Raw genomic sequence first — 12,613 nt, 5'->3', positions numbered from 1 at the left:
TTTTTGCAAGAAACGTTCCCTTGGTATCTCTGATTTTCTTGAAGAGATCTCTAGTCTTTCCCATTCTCTTGTTTTCCTGTATTTCTTTGCACTGATCACTGAGGAAGGCTTTCTTATCTCTCCTTGCTATTTTTGGAACTCTGCATTCAAATGAGAATATCTTTCCTTTTTTCCTTTGCTTTTTGCTTCTCTTCATTTCACAGCTATTTGTAAGGCCTCCTCAGACAACCATTTTGCCTTTTTGCATTTGTTTTCCATGAGGATGGTCTTGATCCCTGTCTCCTGTACAATGTCACAAACCTCCGTCCATAGTTCATCAGGTTCCTGTCTATCAGATCTAGTCCCTTAAATCTATTTCTCACTTCCACTGTATATTCATAAGGTATTTGATTTAGGTCATACTTGAATGGTCTAGTGGTTATCCCTACTCTCTTCAAGTCTGAATTTGGCAATAAGGAGTTCATGATCTGAGCCACAGTCAGCTCCCAGTCTTGTTTTTGCTAACTGTATAGAGCTTCTCCATCTTTGACTACAAAGAATATAATCAATCTGTATTAAAGGCATGGAGATGAATGAATGTATTTTGCCAAGTACAACATTAAGAAGTGCTCCAATGAAGCAGTGAGCAATTTCCAATCTAGGGGTTTACCTCAATCTTATGAAAACCTCCACCCATGCCCCCAGCTTTCTTTTTTTTTTAAGCTCCCTTTTTTCTCTTTTTCCTCCCAGGTTTATTATAGTGACAAATAAAATTTCTTCACTTCCATCCTCACTTCCCGTGAAAGTGAGTGATGATGTGTACATGCACATAACATATATGAATGTTTTATCCAATATTCCAAACATGCATGAAGGTTTTGCTTTCTCTTCTGACATTGATCATACCTCAAATCTGCTCTGTTGAACAAACTTCCAGTATCATCCTTGTACTCACCTAGCATCTAAACCCTAGGCAGACTGTGGTTTGTATTTAGCCTTGACTCTGAAAGCCTACACTGGCCTCATCTCCTCAAGAATTGATACGACACATCTTCATTTTATATGTTTGCAAGCCAAATGCCTAGAAAGGTTTATCAATCTGTTCAGTACCACAGCAAATTGGAAACAAACCTAGACTGGAATTCTATTAATTCAGGAAGCATAAAATATTAACTCTAAAGTGTATTGACATATCTTGGTTACATATATTTATATATGTATGTGTGTGCTGTATGTTTAGTTGCTCAGTCCAACTCTTTGCAACCCCATGTCTCCTGCCAGGCTCCTCTGTCCATGGGGATTCTCCAGGCAAGAATACTGGAGTGGGTTGCCATGCCCTCCTCCAGTGGATCTTCCCAACCCAGGTATCGAACCCAGGTCTCCCACATTGCAGGCAGATTCTTTACCATCTGAGCCACCAGGGAAGCCCTTATATATGTATATGTAAATGTATATTTGTATGTGTAAATGGCTCCCAGAAATGTAGCTTTCTTAACCAGTTAAGTAATTAATGGCTAAATTCATATTAAATGAATAAATAAATAAATGAGTAACCTAAGGATGTAATTAGTCCACTTTGAACATCAGTCTTTAGTGGAAAATATGACATCTGTTAGCCTATCAAGTATTTGGCAAAGACTTCAATGAATGCTAAACCTCTTTAAAGATCGGTAAACTATATTCTATCATGTATTTGTGATGACAAAGAAAGATTCCTTTTAGATCATGGATGAAAGTGAGATTAAAACTTTTTAGTTTTATAATTGGAAATTTGGCTGTGAATCACACAAACTTGATATTTTAAGGCCCAGCCTATTAACCAATATTAAAGTTAAAGGGCTGTTTAACTGCTTTTAAGTAGTTAATAAAAGAAGAAGTGCGGAGAAAAGGGAACCCTCTTACACTGTTGGTGGGAATGCAAACTAGTACAGCCGCTATGGAAAACAGTGTGGAGATTTCTTAAAAAACTGGAAATAGAACTGCCATATGACCCAGCAATCCCACTTCTGGGCATACACACTGAGGAAGCCAGATCTGAAAGAGACACGTGCACCCCAATGTTCATCGCAGCACTGTTTATAATAGCCAGGACATGGAAGCAACCTAGATGCCCATCAGCAGATGAATGGATAAGGAAGCTGTGGTACATATACACCATGGAATATTACTCAGCCATTAAAAAGAATTCATTTGAACCAGTCCTAATGAGATGGATGAAGCTGGAGCCCATTATACAGAGTGAAGTAAGCCAGAAAGATAAAGAACATTACAGCATACTAACACATCTATATGGAATTTAGAAAGATGGTAACGATAACCCTATATGCAAAACAGAAAAAGAGACACAGAAGTACAGAACAGACTTTTGAACTCTGTGGGAGAAGGTGAGGGTGGGATGTTTCGAAAGAACAGCATGTATATTATCTATGGTGAAACAGATCACCAGCCCAGGTGGGATGCATGAGACAAGTGCTCGGCCTGGTGCACTGGGAAGACCCAGAGGAATCGGGTGGAGAGGGAGGTGGGAGGGGGGATCGGGATTGGGAATACATGTAAATCCATGGCTGATTCATATCAATGTATGACAAAACCCACTGGAAAAAAAAAAAAAAAAAAAGAAACAGAAGAAGAAGTGCAATTGACCATATAATCAGAAACTGAGATTCTTACAGTTAATTATCAGAAACAATGACGAAATTAAATACTTAGTCTGACTCAGTGATGCCCATGGTTTAAAGAAGCTAGGATGTTCATATGTTTTAGCTATCAAAGTAGTAATCAGTATCTCCTTCAACTACATATCTATGTCTCCTTCAACTACATATGTAGAAGTATCTCCTTAAAAATGCCATCAATCAAATTTTATGTGTAAAATAAGAAGAAAAATGTGCTTCCTGGCTAAATGGCAGGCAGGCAAGACTGCTGGGTATGCACCGTCCTCGAATCTACAAGCAGAGAGCGGGTCCTCTATGCCTCTTGGGCCTCTGGTCCATACCATGGCAGATTCTGAGTGCCTCTGAGCCCCTGGCTGCTGGTCTGCCTGCACTGACTTCCCACTCTCCAGAAAGGGATTTCTCCTGTTTGCTGAGAATATATTGTGCCTGGTGATTCTGATCTGCTTTCGTGCCTCAACATCAGGGTACTCCTTGTTGGTGATAGAGATGACCTTTGCCGCTATCTTTTTTGTTGTCTACATGTGTGACCTGCCCACCAAGATACAGATCATCAGCTGGCCTTGGAGTGATTTCTTCTGAACCCTTGTAGCGATCATCCTCTACCTGATCACCTCCACTGTGGATTACAGTGCTTGTTGAGAGAGGAAACAACTCCAAAATCACAGTGGGGGGTATTGTCCTTATGCGCTGCATGGCTCTTTGATTATGATGCCTACATTACCTTCCCCTTCCCTGATAGCTCAGTTGGCAAAGAATCTGCTTGCAATGCAGGAGACCCCGGTTCGATTCCTGGATAGGGAAGATCCTCTGGAGAAGGGATAGGCTACCCACTCCAGTATTCTTGGGCTTCCCTTGTGGATCAGCTGGTAAAGAATCTGCCTGCAATGCGGAAGACCTGGGTTTGATCCCTGGGTTGGGAAGATCCCTGGAGAAGGGAAAGGCTACCCACTCCAGTATTCTGGCCTAGAGAAGTCCATGGGCTGTATAGTCCATGGGGTCGCAAAGAGTCAGTCAGGACTGAGCAACTTTCACTTTCACTTGTTGCAGCAAAGACATATAGCAGCCCATACTGACCCTGCAGATGGCTGGATATAGGTGAACTTTCTTCATTTCTCTCAGCAACCTGCAAATAAACCTTGAAATAACTCCTCCCCACTCTTACAACACTCCCAGTCAACTCCCAGTCTCCTATTGAGGTAAAACTGCCTTAATCCTAAGAATTTGTCTTCTAGCCTACCAATCAATGCTCCTGGGTATGTCTGCCTTTACGGGTGTGCCTACGCCTGCCTTTTGCAGTATCCAGACAGACAGCAGTTCTGCCTGGACAGTGCCCCCACTTAAGAAACATGACAGAAGAGGGTACCTCAGATTTCAGACTATAGGCCCCATGTTGTAACCCACTCTAAATAACATCCTCAGGGTGTATGTGAGGTGGGGAGTGTTCTGTGGGGGAATAAATAAATACTAGGCAGATTATTGGGCTTCCCAGGTGGTGCTAGTGGTAAAGAACCCGATGGCAATGCAGGAGATGTAAGAGATGCTGGTTAGATCCCTGGTTTGGGAAGATTCCCTAGAGAAGGGAGAGACTACCCACTCCAGTATTCTCGCCTGGAGAATTCCATGGACAGAGGAGTCTGGCAGGCTATGGTCCATAGGGTCACAAAGAGGTGAACATGACTAAAGCAATTTAGCATGCACGCATGCAGATTATTAGAAAAACTTAAAAGAAAAATGCAAACATATATCTGATAAAAAGTTAATATCCAAAACATATAAAGAACTCCTACAACTCAATAGAAAAGATAAAGAATCCAATTAAAAAATGGACAAAGGACCTGAATAGACATTTCTCCAAGAATGCTCAATATCACTAGTCATTAGGGAAACGTAGATAAAAACCATAATGAGATTTCACTTCACACCTATTAGAATGGCCATTATCAAAACCATAAGAGAGAATAACTTCAGACATAGACGTTGAGAAGAGGAAACTTATGCACTGTTCATGAAACTGTATTATAAATTGGTACAGCCACTATGAAAACCAGTATGGAGGATCTTTAAAAAAAATTAAAAATAGAACTACCACATGATCAAATTGCCAACATCTGTTAGATCATTGAAAAAGCAAGAGAGTTCCAGAAAAACACCTAGTTCTGCTTTATTGACTGTGCCAAAGCCTTTGACTGTGTGGATCATAACAAGCTGTGGAAAATTCTTCAAGAGATGGGAATACCAGACCACCTGACCTGCCTCTTGAGAAATCTGTATGCAGGTCAGGAAACAACAGTGAGACCTAAACATGGAACAACCGACCGGTTCCAAATAGGAAAAGGAGTACGTCAAGGCTGTATATTGTCATCCTGCTTATTTAACTTATATGCAGAATACATCATGAGAAACGCTGGGCTGGAAGAAGCACAAGCTGGAATCAAGATTGCCAGGAGAAATATCAATAACCTCAGATATGCAGATGACACCACCCTTATGGCAGAAAGTGAAGAAGAACTGAAGAGCCTCTTGATGAAAGTGAGAGAGGAGAGTGAAAAAGTTGGCTTAAAGCTCAACATTCAGAAAACTAAGATCATGGCATCCAATCCCGTCACTTCATGGCAAATAGACTGGGAAACAGTGGAAACAGTGACAGATTTTATTTTGGGGGGCTCCAAAATCACTGCAGATGGTGAAGGCAACCATGAAATTAAAAGACGCTTGCTCCTTGAAATTAAAGCTATGACCAACCTAGTTCAGTTCAGTTCAGTTCAGTTGTTCAGTCATGTCCGACTCTTTGCGACCCCATGAATCGCAGCACGCCAGGCCTCCCTGTCCATCACAGACTCCCGGAATTTACTCAAACTCAGGCCCATCTCATCCTCTGTTGTCCCCTTCTCCTCCTGCCTCCAATCCCTCCCATCATCAGGGTCTTTTCCAATGAGTAAACTCTTTGCATCAGGTGTCCAAAGTATTGGAGTTTCAGCTTCAGCATCAGTCCTTCCAATGAACACCCTGGACTGATCTCCTTTAGGATGGACTGGTTGGATCTCCTTGCAGTCCAAGGGACTCTCAAGAGTCTTCTCCAACACCACAATTCAAAAGCATCGATTTTTTGGCACTCAGCTTTCTTCACAGTCCAGCTCTCACATCCATACATGACCACTGGAAAAATCATAGCCTTGAGCAGATGGACCTTTGTTGACAAAGTAATGTCTCTGCTTTTTAATATGCTATGCAGGTTGGTCATAACTTTCCTTCCAAGGAGTAAGCGTCTTTTAATTTCATGGCTGCAGTCACTATCTGCAGTGATTTTGGAGCCCCCAAAAATAAAGTCTGACACTGTTTCCACTGTCTCCCCATCTATTTCCCATGAAGTGATGGGACCAGATGCCATGATCTTAGTTTTCTGAATGTTGAGGTTTAAGCCAACTTTTTCACTCTCCTCTTTCACTTTAGCTCACATTAAATATGATTTGTTTACAAATACTTTTTTTTGAGTTGCATTTAACTAACTGATTATGTATTTATAGATATTTGTGCAAATATGTTGATTTATATTTTAAAATATTTTGTAAAGACTAAATCCACTTAAAATTATCAGGCTCTATGTTTTTCAGTAGGTTCAGAAAAAATTCATAGTCCTCAGGCAATATATGTTTACCTGTTTATATGGGGAAAAAAATGGTACTGAGGGAAGAAAGGGAATGTGCCTTAGCAAGGTTCCTTGGTTAGTGTAAGTCAGGACAAGAACCCCTATAATTTAGGTTTCTTTTATTTCACCATCACCATATTCCTCAATGTGGCATTATTTTCAAAAGCATAGAATTCTATAGAAAGCATTATATATATGGCAGATTTAGGGTTTGTGTTCAAGTGGTCTCCTGTGAAATTCAGGCTTTGAGTGGAATTTTAATTGGATATTAATGACATTTGGAGTTTAAAGGAAATGTAATTAAAGTGTTAGTAGTATTAGTACTGGCATTGGTATTTTCTAAAATAGAGGAGCCATAACATGCAGTCATAGGAAAATTAAATACCATGAACATTCAGTTATTGCTTGCTTTTTGTTAGAATATATATGTACATAGATTGTATGTGTGTGTGTATAAATCCAACAATAATTATTAAAATTGTTAAATTTCAATACATGGAAAGGATTAAAGGTGTCATGTCATTACATCTCTTTATTTCATAGAAACAGAAAATGACACTCAAAGGCATGAGGTGATTAACCCTTCCATATAGCCAAGTCATGGCAAGCTGGGAATTAAAATCCAGATTTCCTGACTTACAGTACACAGTTATTATGGGGCTTTTTTGTTTATTGTTTGTTTTAATTTTTCCCATGTTGCTGCTGCATAAATGAGGTCACAAAAAACAAATAATTTCTGTAGGTGTAACACAGTAATATAGGCAATAACCTGACAAGTATTTCTTTTTAACAAGAAAATTCCTATCCTACATCCTTATTTTGAAGACCTACATGATAAGCACTCTAAAAACCATTAACCAGCAGTGCGAAGCCAGGTAAACCAATTTACATCCTGATATTGCAATATTTCTTCAGCCGATGGTTTCCATCTTGCTCATTGCTCCAAACTTTAAGTTTATTGCTTTATTGTAACACCTCAAATATTTCAGTAACAGTTCAAGTGTAGGGTTGGGTTTCAGCTTCTTTGTGTTTTACTCATAATGGCACATGACCCTATGTGCATGCTTCCACACATCTAACTTAAAAGAGAAAACTACTTAAAACTTAGGGCCACTGTTAGTAATAAAAGAAAAGATTAGACAGAAAGGATGCCAGGAAATTTTAAAGATGATTTTTAAATTTGTCCATGCCATTTTGTTCAAAACTGTAACCACATTCAACAATAACATTTATCCTTCAGTCTTGAAAGCCAACAATGGGTGTCACCAGCAGATGTAAACAGACTAGCTGAAGTACCACTTTTTTTTTGGTTTTCTTTTCCATCAATGCTCTGAACCATCTGTATGGTCTGATTAGCTTGAAATACACTTTTTGTCTCTCTCATCTAGTCCTTTTTTTCTGGCTAACAAATTAAAAGACAGTGTTTTTTTAAGTCTTCAGAATGCTCCAGTGAAGATCAAAGTAGATGTTTTTAATCTTTTATAATGAAAGTCTTACTTCCAAATATTGTTTTTATTTTGCTTAGTAATATCCTAGGCAGTAAAGCAGATATTAGGTCAAATTTCCTTTCAGTGATTTTTAAATTGCCAGTTCCTTAATTTCAGCCAGTGGAGAGTGTGACACTTCATTCCCCAAATCAATAAAATGACCATCAGTCATAACCAATAACAGCAAAGACTAGATTGGCAAAATTTCCAGTTGAGTAAGGAAAAGAGCACATACTCTGCTTCAGTAATTTCCAAAATATTATTATTTTACTATTACTGCTATTGGCTGTGATACTGAGATGCTATAATATCAAGCATTTTCATTCATTATTTTTATCCTTAAAACAACTCCATGAGGTTGATACTACTGAGGTTGATACTATTAATTACATTTTGTGTGAGCAAACTGAAGCTCATAGATGATGGGTGACTTGCTTAAAGTCACGTAACTATTAAGTGGCAGAATTGGGATTCAGGCCTAGGCCTTTCTAGTTCTAAAGATTACATCTTTTGATTACACCATACTTCTAGAATACAGTTTTTCTAAGATTGAGGTGGAAAAGACTGAGGATAAGAGAATGACAAAGTAGATAGCATAGTCAAGCATTTATTTGAGACTTGAAAACTTGACATGAATAACATAAATGACAGAAAATACATGTAGTTATATGGTGAACAACAAATACATTTGGTTACAGATTGAAACAATTTGCTGCTTTTAACTTTATAAATCTTAAAAACTTCCAAGATTTATACTTAGATAACTCATTCAGCCACACATGCTCACTCTGCCAAACATTGAAAATGAGAAGTACGTACAATTCATCAAAGAAGAATTTAAATTTTGCTTCAACTGGACTTTGAATTTAAATAAATGTGTTGAACTGAGGGCATACAGTTTAGGATTCGCTATTCCTTGGAGCGCATGTGTATGGAAGAGTGGTCAGACTTAGGATAACACTCATGCCCCAGATTGTCTGGCAGCAGTTTTGACTCAGCAGATAAGTAGACTTGAGTGCCTAATCATAATTGCTAGGCTAATGATGTATGTGTTTAATTGGATATCTGTAATGATTAAGAGCAATTACTGTTTTTCAAGTATTATATTGAATCTAGAGCAGATATATTGCAAACATTATTAAGGTAATAATTGCTCAGTAAACATTTCATTTTTATAAGCACATTGTGCTTACTCTTAAAAGGCTCTAGAAAATTGGTTTTTAATACCAGTGGTTACATTATTGAGGCATTACTTCCAAGAATGTTATGAATATTTCATTTGGAATTTGAATGAGAGCTGTTTTTTTTATCTAAGGTATCCAAAGTAATGCATTCCATTCTGAATTCATCACATTTCCCCACTCCTCTCCAAATGTGCACTGCCATTTTAGGAAAGGCTCCCGTATTGATAGCCTTAACTCAGACTTCTTTTTTATTACTATTACCCTCCCCACCCCCGGGCCATCCAATTAATCAAGTCCACTGACTTCACTGGAGACCTTCTCCCTCCTATCCATTCTTTATCTGCAGCCACAGGGATCATTTTAGAATAAAATTTGAGCATGTGAGCTCTCCTGCTTAAAGCCATTTAGTGAAGCGAAAAGCAAAGGAGAAAAGGAAAGATATTCCCATTTGAATGCAGAGTTCCAAAGAATAGCAAGGAGAGATAAGAAAGCCTTCCTCAGCAAACAATGCAAAGAAATAGAGGAAAACAACAGAATGGGAAAGACTAGAGATCTCTTCAAGAAAATTAGAGATACCAAGGGAATATTTCATGCAAAAGTGGGCTCAATAAAGGGCAGAAATGGTATGCACCTAAAAGAAGCAGAAGATACTAAGAAGAGGTGGCAAGAATACACAGAAGAACTGTACAAAAAAGATCTTCACGACCCAGATAATCACGATAGTGTGATCACTCACCTAGAGCCAGACATCCTGGAATGTGAAGTCAAGTGGGCCTTAGAAAGCATCACTATGAACAAAGCTAGTGGAGGTGATGGAATTCCAGTTGAGCTATTTCAAATCCTGAAAGATGATGCTGTGAAAGTGCTGCACTCAATATGCCAGCAAATTTGGAAAACTCAGCAGTGTCCTCAGGACTGGAAAAGGTCTGTTTTCATTCCAATCCCTAAGAAAGGCAATCCCAAAGAATGCTCAAACTACCACACAATTGCACTCATCTCACACACTAGTAAAGTAATGCTCAAAATTCTCCAAGCCAGGCTTCAGCAATACGTGAACCGAGAACTTCCAGATGTTCAAGCTGGTTTTAGAAAAGGCAGAGGAACCACAGATCAAATTGCCAATATCCGCTGGATCATTGAAAAACCAAGAGAATTCCATAAAAACATCTATTTCTGCTTTATTGACTACGCCAAAGCCTTCGACTGTGTGGATCACAATAAACTGTGGAAAATTCTGAAAGAGATGGGAATACCAGACCACCTGACCTGTCTCTTGAGAAACCTGTATGCAGGTCAGGAAGCAACAGTTAGAACTGGACATGGACGAAAAGACTGGTTCCAAATAGGAAAAGGAGTACATCAAGGCTGTATATTGTCACGCTGCTTATTTAATTTATATGCAGAATACATCATGAGAAATGCTGGGCAGGAAGAAGCACAAGCTGGAATCAAGATTGCCGGGAGAAATATCAATAACCTCAGATATGCAGATAACACCACCCTTATGGCAGAGAGTGGAGAAGAACTAAAGAGCCTCTTGATGAAAGTGAGAGAGGAGAGTGAAAAAGCTGGCTTAAAGCTCAACATTCAGAAAACTAAGATCATGGCATCTGGTCCCAACACCTAAAGGGAAATAGATAGGGAGACAGTGGAAACAGTACCAGATTTTATATTTTTGGGTTCCAAAATCACTGCAGATGGTGACTGTGGCCATGAAATTAAAAGACGCTTACTCCTTAGAAGGAAAGTTATGACCAACCTGGATAACATATTAAAAAGAAGAGACATTACTTTGCCAACAAATGTCCGTCTAGTCAAGGCCATGGTTTTTCCAGTGGTCATGTGTGGATGTGAGAGTTGGACTGTGAGGAAAGCTGAGTGCCGAAAAATGGATGCTTTTGAACTGTGGTGTTGGAGAAGACTCTTGAGAGTCCCTTGGACTGCAAGGAGATCCAGCCAGTCCATCCTGAAGGAGATCAGTCCAGGGTGTTCATTGGAAGGACTGATCCTGAAGCTGAAACTCCAATTCTTTGGCCACCTGTTGCAAAGAGTTGACTCGTTGTAAAAGAGCCTGATGCTGGGAGGGATTGGGGGCAGGAGGAGAAGGGGACGACAGAGGATGAGATGGCTGGATGGCATCACCAACTCGATGGACATGAGTTTGAGTAAACTCTGGGAGTTTGTAATGGACAGGGAGGCCTGGCATGCTGCGATTCATGGGGTCGCAAAGAGTCGGACATGACTGAAAGACTGAACTGAACTGAATCATAACTCCTTTTAAAATGTTTATAATGCCCACCACATGGTGCCTGCCTAACTTCCACCCCACCTGATGCCACTCCAAGCTGTGTCACTCTGGACTCCTCTCACTTCCTTGAATCTGCATTGCCTTGCTCTACCTCTGAAATTTGTCTCTGTTTTCTTCTCTGTCTTAAATATTTCCCCTGCTTTTTCCAACAGGTTCAGCACAAATCTCCTTCCTCCCTTAAGCCATTACTGACTGGTTTATGTGTTCTGTGTGCTTCTAAAGTATCCTAAGTTTCTGCTACCACAAACCCCATCACTTGTCATTTGTGAATTCTCATTTACTATATATATATGTATATATAGTACCATATATATATATATATGGTGCTGGCCTGTAATATATGTTCAATAATTAACTGCTAAATTAAGAGTGAAATTTGGGTACCATGCTGAAAAATACAGTATGAATATTACTAGGGAGCAGAATGGTGAGATTCCTGAAAACCATATCATAATCATAAAGACAAGAGTATAAGATCAACAGATCCAAACTACTATACATGAAATAGATAAGCAACAGGATTTACTGTATAGCACAAAAAAATTCAATATCTTATAATAACCTATAATAGAAAAGAATGTGAAAATATCTATATATATAACTGAATCACTTTGATATACACCTGAAACTAACATAATACTGTAACTCAACTATATTTCAATTTGAAGAAATATAATGTAACTGAAAATTTTATTCAAGAGAGAACTGAATGTAAACAAGAAGTGTGTCCCCAAAAATATGAAGGGTTCTCAGTTGGAAGAAGTACTATACTTTTTCTGAAATCCTTTAGAAGAACATAGCAAGATCAGTAGTTAAAAGGTTCAAGGATACTCCAACTAGGTGTAAGGCATAACTTTCTAACAGAGCTATCTAGTCATAACCATGATGCTTCAAAAAGAGCTAAACTTATCACTGGAAATTGTCAGGTGGAATCTGACTAATCGTCAGTTTGGGATTCTTAGAGAAAGTAATCCTGCATAGATTTGAGACCAAAATAGAACCAATGTCGTGGCTTTTACCAGTGCTACTGCATGTTTCCTTTGCTTATCAAAAATAATCCTTTCAAACAAAATTAAAGGATGAGGATAGTTTTATTGGAAGTTAAGGTGGGTATTGAGTATTCCTTTTTTCAATGATTAATTACTCTTTTATCAAGTCCAAATGGTAAGGTTTAGTTTCAGGGGAAAAAAAAAAGTGGCAATTCAACAAAAACCATAGAGAATGACTCTTGATTTTATTAAGTTGGAGATGTCACAGACCAAATCAATGTTCAGTCATAGTAGGATATAGGAAACTTGTGAATTTAAACCACTACCTAACTGTACTTGAATATG

The 12,613-nt window shown here is 38.8% G+C and overlaps 1 protein-coding gene and 1 pseudogene across 2 annotated transcripts in view; one reads left to right on the top strand and one right to left on the bottom strand.

The window, feature by feature from the left end:
• PPP1R1C (protein phosphatase 1 regulatory inhibitor subunit 1C) overlaps window positions 1-12,613 on the bottom strand; it is a 127,497-nt gene that overhangs the window by 99,232 nt on the left and 15,652 nt on the right. The window lies entirely within an intron of this gene.
• LOC122453986 lies at window positions 2,976-3,824 on the top strand (annotated as a pseudogene).

Source organism: Cervus canadensis, chromosome 15 (genome assembly GCF_019320065.1).
Source record: "Cervus canadensis isolate Bull #8, Minnesota chromosome 15, ASM1932006v1, whole genome shotgun sequence".
Lineage (NCBI taxonomy): Eukaryota > Metazoa > Chordata > Mammalia > Artiodactyla > Cervidae > Cervus > Cervus canadensis.
The sequence above is the reverse complement of the archived record's forward strand: the minus strand, read 5'-3'. Positions and strand labels throughout refer to the sequence as shown.